Genomic DNA, 16,534 nt, shown 5'->3' on the forward strand with positions numbered 1-16,534 from the left:
CAGTCAGCAGGGACATCCTCCACTAGATCAGGCTGCTCACAGCCTTGTCCAGCCCGACCTTGAATAGCTCCAGGACTGGGGTCTCAACCACCTCGCTGGGCAACCTGTTCCTGTATTCCATCACCCTCAAGATAAAGAACTTGTTCCTAACATCCAGACTATATCACCTCTTCTCTAATTTCAAATCATTGCTCCTCATCCTATCATTCCAGGCCTTTGGAAACAGCTCCTCTGCAGGTTTCTTATAGAGTCATAGACTCAATCAGGTTGGAAGAGACCTCCAAGATCATCCAGTTCAGCCTATCACCCAGCCCTGTCCAATCAACTAGACCAATAATTTTAACTTCAACTTCAACTTGTGATAACTTGTAATAACTGGAATGACAAATAGTTACTGCACAGATGGACATTTCACAGAAGACAGGATAATAATTATCATGAGCTGTTCAAGGCAGGATTGGACGTGGCACTTGGTGCCATGGTCTAGCCTTGAGCTCTGTGGTAAAGGGTTGGACTTGATGATCTATGAGGTCTCTTCCAACCTTGGTGATACTGTGATACTTTGCAAGACATCTTTTAAAACATTCACCTCCAGATAACAACATCTGAATTCCAGCTACTGTGTACCTAATTCTAGGCATTTAAGTGAGAAAACTAACACTTTAAACCTACTCTCCCTTATGATCATGCACAGTTTCTGCTTTGTTGGTTGTCACAAGGTCTCAAAGGTCTTTTCCAACCTGGTTAATTCTATGATTATTTCACTTTTTCTGGGTCATCAGCTTCATAGAATCATAGAATCAAACAGGTTGGGAAAGACCTCCAAGATCATCCAGTCCAACCTAGCACCCAGCCCTATCCAGTCAACTAGACCATGAAACTTGGTAACCTAGGTGTGTTTGCTGCAGCTGCACCAAAGCCCTTTACCATGCACTGCATATTCTTCAGTGGTCTTATGTTCTTTTTATTTCTTCTGGGTTTATTAGGTGTCTATTGGAACTGAATATTTTACCCTGAGGAGTTTCAATAATTGATGAACATTGAATATTTGCTGAGTTTCACAGTTTCCATTCACCATCTAAATGACTTTGTACATGAACAGAATAATCTGTGCTTAATTTTCCAAGTGCTTTTGTAGAACTGTTTAGAGTTCCCAGTTCACCTAATTTCCTTCCTCAATCATCAACTTTAATTGAGTTTTATGTCTTTTATGAAAGAAACTGAACTAAGTAAAGTAGCTTAAATTATAAACACTTTCTTAGCCCTTGCTTTGCTGAATTGAACTCTCTCCTTAAAAAGAAAAAGATCTTAAATTAAAGAAAAAAAACCCTGGGCTACTCTCCAGGGACTTCTAATCACAGTATCACAGTATTATTAGGATTGGAAGAGACCTCACAGATCATCAAGTCCAACCCTTTACCACAGAGCTCAAGGCTAGACCATGGCACCAAGTGCCACGTCCAACCTTGCCTTGAAATGCCCCAGGGACGGCGACTCCACCACCTCCCCCGGCAGCCCATTCCAGTGTCCAATGACTCTCTCAGTGAAGAACTTTCTCCTCACCTCCAGCCTAAATTTCCCCTGGTGCAGCCTGAGGCTGTGTCCTCTCGTTCTGGTGCTGGCCACCTGAGAGAAGAGAGCAACCTCCTCCTGGCCACAACCACCCTTCAGGTAGTTGTAGACAGCAATAAGGTCACCCCTGAGCCTCCTCTTCTCCAAGCTAACCAATCCCAGCTCCCTCAGCCTCTCCTCGTAGGGCTGTGCTCAAGGCCTCTCACCAGCCTCGTCGCCCTTCTCTGGACACACTCAAGCATCTCAATGTCCCTCCTAAACTGGGGGTCCCAGAACTGAACACAGTACTCAAGGTGTGGTCTAACCAGTGCAGATGTCATGTTTTGCCCAGTACTATGGACCAGGCCCTTCCTCAGCCACAAGCTACATCATTAGTCAGAAAGCACAAGAGAAACCAGTGTCTTTTGGTGTCCAGCAAAACCCGTGAGGGTCTCTGGTTTACACCAAGTCAGCAGGTAAAACACCTACAATATCCAAACAGTTTTAACAATGAAGGTCATCAATAACTTAATGCATTCCATAAACAGAAACTAACAGCAAAATGAAACATTCCAGGGAGAAGAGGTTCATATTAACAGAGAAGTGGCCTTGCAACGTGCACAAGTAGTTCAAGATGATAGCATCTTAAACAGCTTCATACCTTCATCATCTGTCTCTATCCTGGGAACTTAACCACTTGGACTGAACCGAAGACAGCAGAGCAAGTGAATGTCTTTCCTTCCAACAAGTCAAAGAGGTAAAAATACTCACCACTAAAAAGCCACATATGGAATCCAATTAATGAAGTCTATCTCCTACTTTATATCATTAAGTATCTGAGACCACCAAGACTCAAAGATATTCACAGCAAAAAATAAATTCAATGTTGTTATCTTTTTGGTATATCAATGAGAAAAGCAGATTCAAGCTCTAATTACTTCCAACAATTGGCATATTCTTTACAACGAGTTACTATGTTTTGGAAAAGATCTCAAACTTATCCCTTTGATCCACAGGCTGCTATCATTTAGGGTGTCCTCGGCTAGTAAATGCTCACAAAACTGACAGACATGATATTAGTACAAACCTAATGAACTTGCTTCTGTTCTCCAGATGGATGGCTTAAGCCACCCTGCTACAAATCTCTAAGAGTAGAACTGTCTGCAGAGTCTGCTGGTTTGCAGGCTAAGTAGCAACCTCTTAAAACCAAACTAATACTGCTGAAATAATGAGCACAACACTTGCAGGAGATGCCACTGCTTTGTCTGTGCTGGTTTGTGACAATAGTTGGGTGTTGCCAGCCATGCTGCCTGCTATCGCTGCTTGCTGCGGGAAACAGCGGCCAGGCCTGTGCACCAACGTGATCAGAGGCTTAGCTACGAAGGGCTCCAGGAGATTCAATGTGAATTATGCCAGAGACGCTTTATTTGTGTAACAGCCCAGAATATATACACTCAGCCAGTAGAGCACAGGCCCACACATTAGCATAATCAACCAAGGACAACCCACTACATCTGCATAAAAACACGCCTTGTTACTCTCATTAACGAAGGTGTCTGTTATCTATTCCCTCTGAGATAAGCCAGCCAGCTGCCCATGAGAACCAAGGTCTGTTTCCACGAGGACCTGCCCGTTGTTTACTCTCCTCATATCCTTTCCCATAGCCCTTCTGCACCTGCATTCCCACTGTTGGGAACTCCTCTGCCATGATGCATAGGATAAGTGGTCTGCATGTTACCATCAAATATTCAAAGCAATGGACTGGTATTTTACATATATTTTACATATAATTAATCTTTACTAAAAATTCACTGTACTTCATCACACATTTGACAAAGGAGAGAGTGGAAATGTAATTAGAATCATTGAATCATAGACTCAACCAGGTTGGAAGATCATCCAGTCCAACCTATCACCCAACTCAGTCCAATCAACTAGACCATGGCACTAAGTGCCTCAGCCAGGCTTTTCTTCAACACCTCCAAGGATGGTGACTCCACCACCTCCCTGGGCAGCCCATTCCAATGCCAATCACTCTCTCTGACAACAACTTCTTCCTCACAGCCATTCTAGACCTCCTCCAGCACAACTTGAGACTGTGTCCCCTTGTTCTGTTGCTGGTTGCCTGGCAGAAGAGACCAACTCCACCTGGCTACAGCCTCCCTTCAGGTAGCTGTAGACAGCAATGAGGTCACCTCTGAGCCTCCTCTTCTCCAGGCTGAACACCCCCAGCTGCCTCAGCCTCTCCTCACAGGGCTGTGCTCCAGGCCTCTCACCAGCTCTGTTGCCCTTCTCTGGACATGTTCCAGCACCTCAACATCTCTCCTGAATTGCGAAGCCCAGAACTGGACACAGCACTCAAGGTGTGGCCTGAGAAGTGCTGAGCACAGGGGCAGAAGAACCTCCCTTGTCCTACTGGCCACAGTGTTCCTGATCCGAGCCAGGATGCCATTGGCTCTCCTGCCCACCTGGGCACACTGCTGGCTCATCTTCAGCTACTATCTACCAGTACCCCCAGGTCTCTTTCTGACTGGCTGCTCTCCAGATATCACTGCCTTGTCCATGCTGGTTTATGACAATAGTTGGGAACTCCTCTGTCAAGATGCATGGGATAAATGGTCTGCATGTTACCATGAAAATATTGAAACCAATGGACAGTGATTTTTACATATAATTAATCTTTACTAAAAATTCACTGCTCTTCATCACACATTTGACAAAGGAGGGAGTGGAAGAAGGAAAGATATGTAATTAAACCAGTTCTGCTGCTTTGTCTTCAATTTAAGCAGAAAAAAAGAAAACCAAGTAATGAGGTTGTGTTTGTCAAAGAGGTGAGGCACAGAATATCCTACTGTTAGACAAACTGCTCATTCTCCTGTTATTTTCCCAGCTAGCTGGATACAAAGAAAGCTCTGCAGAGAAAAAACAGTTGAGAGAGCTGTCAGACAATGCCTACATTGAGTCCTGGGAAAGGTGGGATAGCACTCTAACAAACAACACCTCTCCTTCCCAGACACCTGAAGTATCATAGAATCATAGAATCATAGAATCAACAAGGTTGGAAGAGACCTCCAAGATCATCCAGTCCAACCTATCACCCAGCCCTATCCAGTCAACTAGACCATGGCACTAAGTGCCTCATCCAGACTTTTCTTGAAGACCTCCAGGGACGGTGACTCCAGCACCTCCCTGGGCAGCCCATTCCAATGCCAATCACTCTCTCTGTGAAGAACTTCCTCCTAACATCCAGCCTAGACCTACCCTGGCACAACTTGAGACTGTGTCCCCTTGTTCTATTGCTGGTTGCCTGGCAGAAGAGGCCACCCCCCACCTGGCTACAATGTCCCTTCAGGTAGTTGTAGACAGTAATAAGATCACCCCTGAGCCTCCTCTTCTCCAGGCTAAACAGGCCCAGCTCCCTCAACCTCTCCTCATAGGATTTGTGCTCCAGGCCCCTCACCAGCTTCGGTGCCCTTCTCTGGACATGCTCCAGCACCTCAACATCTCTCTTGAATTGAGGAGCCCAGAACTGGACACAGCACTCAAGGTGTGGTCTGACCAGTGCTGAGTACAGGGGTAGAATAACCTCCCTTGACCTACTGGCCACACTGTTCCTGATCCGAGCCAGGATGCCATTGGCTCTCTTGCCCACCTGAGCACACTGCTGGCTCATCTTCAGCTTACTGTCTATCAGTACCCTCAGGTCCCTTTCCTCCTGGCTGCTCTCCAGCCACTCAGTCCCCAGCCTATAGCGCTGCTTGGGGTTGTTGTGGCCAAAGTGCAGAATCCTGCACTTGGCCTTGTTAAATCTCATTCCCTTGGCCTCTGCCCACCCATCAGCCTGTCCAGGTCTCTCTGCAGGGCTCTCCTACCTTCCAACAGATCAACACCTGCTCCTAGCTTGGTAGTTGAGGACCAGGAGCCCACAGAGAGCAGCTTAAGAAAGACTACATTTCATCTTCTCTTAGCATTTCTCAAATATGTATGAATGCCTTTTCCATTAACAATAGACACCTAATAGTTGCAGTCTACTCTAATCCTAGAATCATAGACTCAGGGAAGCACAGAATGGTCTGGGTGGGAAGGGACCCCCGAAGGTCATCTGGTCCAATACCCTCTGCAGTCAGCAGGGGTATCTTCAAGTCGGTCAGGCTGCCCAGAGCCCTGTCAAGCCTCATTCTGAATATCTCCAGGGCTAGGGTTCCAACCACCTCCCTGGGCAATAAAAGCTTCAGTTTAGCCTGCCATTGCAGAAGTAACCATTTGCTCTAGCATGAATAAAAGAAATTCTTGAAGTCCTGTGGAGATTGCACTGATCAGGTCTCAAGCACCCTCTTTTTCTAGCATGCACAAACATCAACTAAGAACTCATCAATTGTGTAACTCTTTTTATGTGTGTCCACCTGACAAAAGAAAAACCCACATGCTGAGGACTCCTTCAATGTCTCCAGATATCTGGCTTCCTGCTAAGCCTGTCAGTTATACTATATTAAATTAACTTCTTATGCTGGAATAAAATTCCCATCTCATATGTAGCACCAAGTTGTTTAAGCATCTGGATTCTATGACCAGAAAAGCAAAGAAAAAGGTTTTTTTTCCTGAAATCAAAACACTTGAAGGTTACAGAAATGATGTTATTATGCATGAAAAAAAAACTTGCTGCACTTAAAGAAGAGCAGTAGACTTTCCTGTCCTGAGCCATCACTGGTTCAATCAGCAGGAAGATCAAAAGCAGCTATTTGCTCAAAGTAATGGGCTGCTTCTGTACCATTTTCACACATCAGTGATTTTGCAATTCCTACACCTCAACTCCTGAGCACTCAGCATTTGACCTGATGATCCATCAGGACAGCTGAAGAATGGATTATTGTCTGTTCATAAAATATGCAATCACAGCCTGAAATATTCAGTGCACAGTGAAGTGATTTACGAATGTTTTATTTGGGCAGCAGCAAACATCTTCTTAGATCATAACTGGTGCCTACAGCTTTTTGTAATCTTGTAAGTACAGCATTGCTTTTTGCTCAGGAATGAAGAGTTGTAGGGACAGACTAAAGGATTTGTCATTCTCCAGTGTCCCATTTTTATGAACCTCAGAAAGCTTCTCTGCAGTCGAGCTTCTTATCAACCAGCTGCAGAAATCTACAGGTTCATTTTAAAACTCAGAGTTCTCTTGTGCCTCCAAGTTTCTTGCATCAGTCCAAGATGACTGTTCACCATAACAAAGACCAGCATTCAACTGGCCAAGAATACCAACCCAAGTACGTGGGGGTTTAAAACAATTCCCTATGAAGGCAAGGACAAAGGTCTTTGTGTAGCAGGAGACAAAAGGGTTTGATGAAGAAGAGTGGGGAGGAAATGTTATACTGCTTATGTGATGTGTCTACGAAGACACATGAGAAAAGAAGGAAGACTAACTACTGCAGCAGGCAAAACCAGAATGGGAAAGAGATAAAAAATGAAATAAGGTGAATAAATACTTGTCACAATGCCACTGACAGTACATAGACTTAATAGAATTCTCTTATCATGCCATTTAAGAGGGGGAAAGTGGGGTGAAAGTAAGTATAATGGAGGGAAAAAAGGTGTGTCAAACCTATTTGCTATCCAGTGACAGATGTCTGCTTCACATACTTCCTGCAGCACCAGGATGATGTTAAATGAGACTCAGAATTTTAGGTAATTTTGTCAGTCAAAATTATCCCCAGAGGAAAACATATTTAATAATTCAAATGCTAATTTCCCTGCAGTGTTTAAAAGGAAACCTCAAGCTGCAAGGGACACATCTGAAAGCTGTTACAACCTGGTCCTGAACAAACTTATTGAGGGACTCAGCTGCCAGTCTTTGGTACATGAAACAATTCTGATTTGATAGATTTCCCCAATTTGGCAGAGGTTATTTTCTGAAAAAAAAATGTCATCTCTCTCAGTCGACCATCAAAATTGCAGGTCAGGGTCATTCTTCTCTCTGGATTTACTAGTCCCAGGTGTCTAACTTTGGAATTACAGACTGCCCAGCTCCTTATTATGCTGGGCCTCTCAAGGATGTTGTAAAGAGCTAAGCTGCTAAATCATAGAATCAACCAGGTTGGAAGAGACCTCCAAGATCATCCACTCCAACCTAGCACCCAGCCCTAGCTGATCAACCAGACCATGGCACTAAGTGCCTCAGCCAGGCTTTGCTTCAACACCTCCAGGCACAGCGACTCCACCACCTCCCTGGGCAGCCCATTCCAATGCCAATCACTCTCTCTGACAACAACTTCCTCCTCACATCCAGCCTAGACCTCCCCCAGCACAATTTGAGCCTGTGTCCCCTTGTTCTCTTGCCACTTGCCTGGTAGAAGAGACCAACCCCACCTGGCTACAGCCTCCCTTCAGGGAGTTGTAGACAGCAATGAGGTCAGCCCTGAGCCTCCTCTTCTCCAGGCTAAAGACCCCCAGCTCCCTCAGCCTCCCTTCACAGGGCTGTGCTGCAGGCATTTCACCAACTTCATTGCCCTTCTCTGGACATGTTCCAGTATCTCAACATCTCTCTTGAACTGTGGAGCCCAGAACTGGACACAGTACTCAAGGTGTGGCCTGACCAGTGCTGAGTACAGAGGAAGAATAATCTCTCTTGCTTGTCTCAGCATTGTCCCCTGAAGGCAGTGACCAAAGCAACAGAGCAGGGTATCTTGTCCTAGACTTATCTCTGTAACTGTAGCAATTGATAACCAGACACAACGAAGAGCTTGCGCTGCTATGTGAGGTGGGGCTCACCAAACCACATGTTCCCCATTCAAGAGTGCTGTAATGAAAGCTGGGGCTCACTGTGCAACTGCACCCAAAGATTATGAAATGGGTTGACAGTTTTGAGGGGTCTTCAGACAGAAAGAGCTCCTCAGAGATGGCTGATGCATGGACAGTTTAGAGCCAAACAGTGCTCAACTAACCACCAGCCAGTGCTGACATCAGTTGAACATGCCAGAACCATGACAACTGAAAGAGGAGCTATGACCACATATGAGATTGGGAAGGATATAAAACCACAAAGGTTATGGTTAGGCTCATAAAACTTAGGAGGAAGTTCTTCCCAGAGAGGGTGATTTGCCATTGGAATGGGCTGCCCATGGAGGTGGTGGGGTTGCTCTCCCTGGAGGTGTTCAAGAAAGGCCTGGATAGGGCACTTAGCACCATGGTCTGGTTGATTGGCTAGGGCTGGGTGATAGTTTGGACTGAATGATCTTCCATCCTGGTCGATTCTATGATTCTAAAGCTCCCCACCACTGGAAGCCTTTAGGACCTGTGAGACATGCACAGTTGTGACTACCTCTTTGCATTTGCTATTTCTTGGTTTTCCTCCTTTTCTGTATTTCTAACTTGTCCTCCTGCACATGCAAGTGAAATGAAATTCAAGTGCTTTTCTCAGCCAACTGTTTGGTTTCTTCTCAGTGTTTCATTCATAAAGAACCTTCTCATCTGCAGAAGCAGATCTGGACATGCACAGATATGGGACATTTGATGTGAATTACACAGAGAGGTCTCCCCTGAAGTGTCTGTGTGAAAGCTTGTTACTTCTAAACCAGCAATTATCCCTCAGTATTGCCTCTCTTTCCCTCTCTCATCACATCACAAGACCAAAATATAAGCTTAAAATGGCATCTGACAACATGTCTGAGGTTTCTGTCATCTCTCTTGCATTGCTCAGTGATTTTTCTCCCAGTTCAGTAATTATTTTTCCACTTGCCAGATTGACATTATTTATTCCTAAAGACTCCAGCCTTCTTTACTGCACAGAAGTAGTCATTGTGGTATTGAATGCCTTTCTTTTTATCAGGAAAAATAAAACCCAAACCATTCCTCTGCTTAATTAATTTCATTAGGTCTTTGATATTTGTAGAAGTAAAAAGCTAAATAGGAAAACAATGCTGAAAAATCCAACCTTCTCCATTCCAACTCAAGGGGTATGCAAAAACTTTGCCTGAGAAGTGCTCTGATGCCCACTTTCTGCCCAATAAAAGAAATTGAAGCTTGGACTCCATGATCATAGAATCACCGTATGTTATGGGTTGAAGTGACCTCAAAAGATCATCTAGTTTAGACCAGGATCACCTTGAGTAGGTCACACAGGAACACATCCAGGCAGGTTTTGAATGTCTCCAGAGGAGACTCCACAACCTCTCTGGACAGCCTGTTCCAGGGCTCTGCCACCCTCACCGTAAAAAAGCTTTTTCTTATGGTCAGGAGGAACCTCCTCTGCTCCAGATTGCACCCATTGCCCCCTGTCCTACCACTGGACATCACTGAGCAGAGCCTGGCTCTGTCCTCTGAACAGTGCCCTTCACATCTTTATGACCACAAATGAGGTTGCCTCTCGGTCTCCTCTTCTTCAAAATGAAGAGCTGCAGCTTCCTCAGCCTTTCCTCACATGGAAGATGTCCTACTCCCTTCAGCATCTTTGTGGCTTTGCACTGGACTTTCTCAAGGAGGCCCACGAAGGTCTTCCTGAACTGAGGGGCCCAGAACCAGACACAATACTCCAGATGTGGCCTCACCAGGGCAGAGTAGAAGGGGAGGAGAATTTTCTCAACCTACTAACCACATTCCGCTTCTAATCCACCCCAGGATGCCATTGGCCTTCTTGGCCACAAGGGCATGTTGTTGGCTTATGGTCATCCTGTCCACCAGGATGCCTATTTCCCTTTCCTCTACACTGCTTTCTAGCAGATCAGTCCTCAACCTCTACTGGTCTGTGGTGTTGTTCTTTCCCAGATGCCAGGCTATACACTTGATCTTGTTGGATTTCATTGAGTTTCTCCTCACCTGGTTCTCCAGTCTGTGTCTCAAAGGTCTCTTACAACCAAAACAATCCCCTTTGTTGCAGACTAAAGACTAACATCAAGACCATGCAAATGGAGGGAGAAGGTGGAATAAAATTCTGCAGCAACCCTATGTCTGCAGGTGTACAACCTGTGCCTGATATTACCACTGTGGAGGAAAGGCAACAAACATTCCAGCCCTTTGTTTCTCCACCACTAGATGCTCACAGACTTCACAGAATTTCCCTTATTTTCCTTTCAGTTTCAGAACTTGTGGGTTTCACTTGTGCAGTATTTGATTTCCACATTTAGCAGGTTTATGAGCTATAAACACACTACACAAGTGACAGTGTTCAAAATGAACAGGATTGACAGAAATTACAAGCTCTGCTATCAGTGGTGCACTGTTAGCCTTTCTAAGGACCCTACGAGAGAGAATTTAAGAGAATTAACTCTTTCCTGATACCCTGTAATTAGCTGAGCTTGGTTTGGATGCCTGGTTTGGTCTACACCTACCTGAAGGGAGGTCATATCCAGGTGGGGCTGGTCTTTTCTGCCAGGCAACCAGCAACAGAAGAAGGGTACACAGTCTCAAGTTGTGTCGGGGGAGGTCTAGTCTGGATGTTCAGAGGAAGTTCTTGCCAGAGACAGTGGTTGGCATTTACTCCAGGGGGAGTAAACCTAAGCCTGATCCTAGGTGGTCTTGACCACTCCCCCGGAGTGGGTCTGAACACCACCAGGTGATGGTTAGCCCACTCCCCCTTCCTGTCCCATAAAAGCAGGGGGACTTTCTGTTTCACTCTCTCTCTGCATCTCTCTCTGCTCCCTGCATACCATCATTACCATCAGTTCCTGGTTTCTCTTTGTTTCACCACGTGGCCATCACCCACGAGGCAGACAAAGCCATCACCATCACAATCAGGTTGTATTTATACCATTTTGTATTTTGCTTTTCCCTTCCCTAACCTTTTGTAAACTTCCCTACTTCAGATACCTTTTTAAGTTATTGTTAAACTTTTCTTTTTTAACTTCTAAATCGAGTGAGATTTCATTTATTTGAGTGTGCTTATTTCTCTCCATCTAATCCCTTTCTTTTGGGAAAGAAGGGGAAGAGGGAAGGGCACTTTATAAAATTGTTATTGGTTCTACCAAATTTATCTGAGTCTCTGGAAATTTAAATTAGAACTGAGACATTCATCCAGCAGATCTGCATCAGGGAGGAGGGTTTTTCACACATTACACAGTTAGTGCCAGTTAGTGCCATGGTCTAGTTGATTGAACAGTTGATTGGGTGATAGGTTGGACTGGATGATCTTGGAGGTCTCTTCCAACCTGCTTGATTCTATGATTCAAGAGAAAAATCTGAGGAGCTACAAATTCAGGATGTGAAACCTAAAATTACTCCTTCCTCCAGTAAACTCTAAACACTTCAGAAAATTCTTCACTCCAGCTTTTCTCATGTGCTCCTATCTCCATGCAGTACTAATTAGGTGAAGTACAGACCCAGAGGTATGATTCACAGAAACATTCAGGTTGGAAAAGACCCTTGGGATCATCAAGTCCAACCAATAATCCTACTCTACAAAGTTCACTCCTAAACCATATGCCCAAGCATCACATGTAAATGCTCTTTAAACATATCCAGGTTTGGCGACTCAATCACCTCCCTGGGCAGCCCATTCCAATGCCTGACCACTCTTTCTCTGAATGTTTTTTTGCCAATGTCCAGTCTAAACCTACCCAGACAAAGCTCCCTCTTGTTCTATCATTAATTACCTGTGAGAAGAGACCAGCATCAACCTCTCCACAACATTCTTTCAGGTAGATCTAGAGAGCAAGGAGGTCTCCTCTCAGCTGCCTCTTTAATAACCATCTTTTTTGACAGTATTGTTCAGAGTGGAAATCAGCAGTCCCAGTTTGACTGTCCTGGAAGGTTAATAGGCCTATTAGGTGTCTTGTCCTGCCTCACCCTTCTGCTGATGGGCAGGAGGAAAACAAAGGCTTGGGCTATTATGTCCCCTCCCAAAGTGATAAACAGATACCCACAGGCGTTTAGGTATTTGTTGGTGTCTTGCCCAAATAAGGGTGAGCAAGCCCTGGGGTCACCTAATATGGGCAGTTTTGCAAGTGCCATTCTGATTGGTGAATCTCTGTGGCCAAAGGATCCATTACACTTGGGCAAATAATATAAATGGAGCTAAGTTGCAAACAGCAGAGCTACTTCTGCCTTGCTGCCTCTGCCTCACAGCTCTTGGCTAACGTGTTCTGCTTCGCCTCATGCTTCAGACCAGCTTAGCTCTGATATTTTGGGTTTGAACTACCTGGAACCTTAATTGCCTCAAGTTTCCAAGTAGAAGGCATTTAAGTGCCTCACAGCATAGCAAGAAGTGCCACAGACATGGTGCTCTCTGCACATCTGCAAGAGATGCTGCCTGCACCTCTGCAAACCTCCATGTCAAGAGGAACCAGGATCAGGTCAGGGATCCTCTGCCTCTTTCCCAGCACCCTGGGAAGATCTGGAAGCCTTTCAATGGCTGAGCAGTTCCAACACTGCCACAAAGGAGCCAGGGACTAGCTTGAAATTTCTATTCCACTGCAGTGACTTTCCGTAGGGCTTCAGGCTGCCTGTTCCTAAGTGAGACAAAGCCATTTTGTGGCTAAACTTTTCCAATTCTTCTGATTCTGCTAAATGAATGAATTGCCCATAAGCACCCTTGAGAAGATTTTCCTGACCCAATTAAAGGCCAAATTTAACTAATTAGTATAAAGTATACAGTTCCACAAATAAAATTAACTACATATTTTATTATTCCTGCCTCATTAATTGCCACAACTAAATCACTGACCTGAACAGTTTGTTCAATAAGGACTTGAAAATTGCTGCCACTCAGGAATCATGACATGCTGTCACTTCTACCATTTTCCTCCCCTCCACTTCCTACTTACAAAAACTGCACCTTTCCTTTTTAAGACACTGAGAATTTTTTTTTAAAATCATGTTTTAGAAGACAGAAAAATGCAGAAATGCATTGTGTAAGAGATAAAGTTTTAATATAAGGCAGCGAGTTGCCTGGGAAATGGCAGTACACGAGAGACTAACAGGGACTTATCATATCCTCACTCCTCTTGAAATGCACTTACTGGTTTCAAAATTGCATATGAGTCAGGGTCAGGGAACAGCTCTGTTAATCGCAGCTACACCTGCAGGAAGTGCAAGTGTGTAACAAAAGAAATGAGCTGAACATTTGAGACTTGTGACCCGCAGAGATCTGTGAGCTTTATGTGCGCTAGAGGACAAACGTCTAGGGACAAAGGTGGAAACAAAAGCAGGATATTTACTTAAGTCAGAGTAAAAATCTGCACACTGAGGAAGATGAAGTCTAGGTAGAGCTGTAGGTTTGTGCCGAAAACTTCCCTGAAAAGTTGTTTAAGCAGAAGGACCAGATTGTGTGCTGAATGGTGAAGTGTAACACCGTGGCTGTGCGTTTACTTATGGAAATGGAAAGTCTCTTAAAAACCTGGAGATAGGCAGCAGCTTGGGGTAGGTAGCAACAGCTGTCACCACAAAAAAATGAGCCTTTTAAGGCTATATGTGCAAAATATCTGAAGGGTGGATGTCAGGAACATAGAGCCAGTTTCTTTTGCAGTGATACTCAGTGATAGGAGGAAGAGCAATAGACTCTTCACCATGAGAGTAGTGAGACCCAGGGAGATGGTCGAAAACACCTCCAAGGATGGGGCTAAGACCAGGCTGGATGTGGCTCTAGACAGCCTGATCTAGTGTGAGGTGTCCCTGGGCATGGCAGGGGAGTTGGAACTAGATGATCCTTGTGGTCCCTTTCAACCCCAGCTGATTCTATGATTCTATATACTCACATGAAATTTTATCTCAACGGGAGTTTACTGTGAGTGTGCTGCAGCCCTAGAGCAGACTGCCCAGAGAGGTTGTGGAGTTTCCTTCTCTGGAGACTTTCCAAACCCATGTGGAGATCATAGAATCATAGAATCATAGAATCATAGAATCAACCAGGTTGGAAGAGACCTCCAAGATCATCCAGTCCAACCTAGCACCCAGCCCTAGCCAATCAACTAGACCATGGCACTAAGTGCCTCATCCAGGCTTTTCTTGAAGACCCCCAGGGACGGTGACTCCACCACCTCCCTGGGCAGCCCATTCCAATGGGAAATCACTCTCTCTGTGAAGAACTTCTTCCTAACATCCAGCCTATACGTACCCTGGCACAACCTGAGACTGTGTCCCCTTGTTCTATTACTGGTTACCTGGGAGAAGAGGCCACCCCCCACCTGGATACAGTGCCCCTTCAGGTAGTTGTAGACAGTAATAAGATCACCCCTGAGCCTCCTCTTCTCCAGGCTAAACACCCCCAGCTCCCTCAGTCTCTCCTCATAGGATTTGTGCTCCAGGCCCCTCACCACCTTCATTGCCCTTCTCTGGACATGCTCCAGCACCTCAACATCTCTCTTGAATTGAGGGGCCCAGAACTGGACACAGTACTCAAGGTGTGGTCTGAGCAGTGCTGAGTACAGGGGAAGAATAACCTCCCTTGACCTACTGGCCACACTGTTCCTGATGCAGGCCAGGATGCCATTGGCTGGCTCTCTTGGCCACCTGGGCACACTGCTGGCTCATCTTCAGCCTACTATCTATCAGTACCCCCAGGTTCCTTTCCTCCTGGCTGCTCTCCAGCCACTCAGTCCCCAGCCTGTTCCTGTGTGACTTGCCCTACGTAGTCCTGCTTTAGAAGGGGAGTTGGACTTGATGTCTGGAGGTATCTTCCATCCCCTAGCATTCAATGCTTCTGTGATACCTGTATTCTGGCAGAAGGCAAATGCAGAACTTTCCTTTTCTCCAGCCTGTATGGTATCAATACTTTTTTTCCTCTACAAACTGAGAGTTGATCAAAAGAAATTGTGCCTGCAGGAAATCCAGGAGCTACAGAGAGCCTTTCAGGCAGACATCCATTCTAATCACGGCAGGCTCAGCAGGGGCCAGGCTCCACAACTTCAGCGTCAACACAAAAGGGCAATTAGATCATAAATTCAATTAAGAATCTCTGTGTGCTTCTTACATGTGCTATCAGATAGCAGCTCACACGTTCCAAACAACAAAATGGGGTGCTTTGCCTCCCAAAACAAGCAAGAATAATCTATGAGGGGACTCTTAAGTTAAGTCTTAGGTAAGCATTTGGCAAATATCGATCACCTCTTTATCTGGCTTCCTGCCAAGCAGCCCATTTCTTCTTCTCTTCCAACAAGGGAGAAGGATCTTATTAATTCAATACATGAAAATAAAAGACAACATAATGAACACATTCTCTGCAATCTCATGATAAAGGACTATTTACATACATGTGTCTTAAGAAGACAAACCTCCAATTTTAACTGTGATGTTGCTTCAAGTGCATAACTCTGCAGAGCCTACCTAAAAAAAACACCACTGATAATTTGGGGGGAGATTATAAGCAATTGTACTTTATGCACAATCATAACAACCACTCCCAGTGGGAACTGGCCCTGGGCAAAGCAGGTACTGCCACGGCTGAGGAGAAGGGAAAATTCAGAAGAGTAATTTTTCTGTTTCTAGATTGCAGACTCAGAAAAGGTTCCATGATTATTTGTGTGCTCATGACAAAGACAGACAAGTTATAAAATTCACTTTTCCACTTGATTGGGCAGAGGAAACAAAAATGAATTGGTGTATTTTAAGGAAATACTGAGAGCTGTTATGGACTGAAATCTCTTTCAATAGTACTCACTAATTGTGATACTGATGCTAAATATGTAAAACCCACACATGGGCATGAAGTCCTACAGTATTTCCCTTCAAAGAAACACAGAAATTGTGATCACAGAATCACAGAATTAACTAGCTTGGAATCATAGAATCAACCAGGTTGGAAGAGGCCCACAGGATCATCCAGTCCAACCTAGCACCCAGCCCTGTCCAATCAACCAGACCATGGCACTAAGTGCCTCATCCAGGCTTTTTCTGAAGATCTTCAGGGATGGCAACTCCACCACCTCCCTGGGCAGCCCATTCCAATGGTAAATCACTCTGTGAGGAATTCTCCCCTAATAATGCAGTCTATACCTCCCCTTGTACAACTTGAAACTGTATCCCCTTGTTCTGTTGCTGCTCGCCTGGCAGAAGAGACCAACCC

Source organism: Pogoniulus pusillus, chromosome 6, assembly GCF_015220805.1.
Source record: "Pogoniulus pusillus isolate bPogPus1 chromosome 6, bPogPus1.pri, whole genome shotgun sequence".
NCBI lineage: Eukaryota > Metazoa > Chordata > Aves > Piciformes > Lybiidae > Pogoniulus > Pogoniulus pusillus.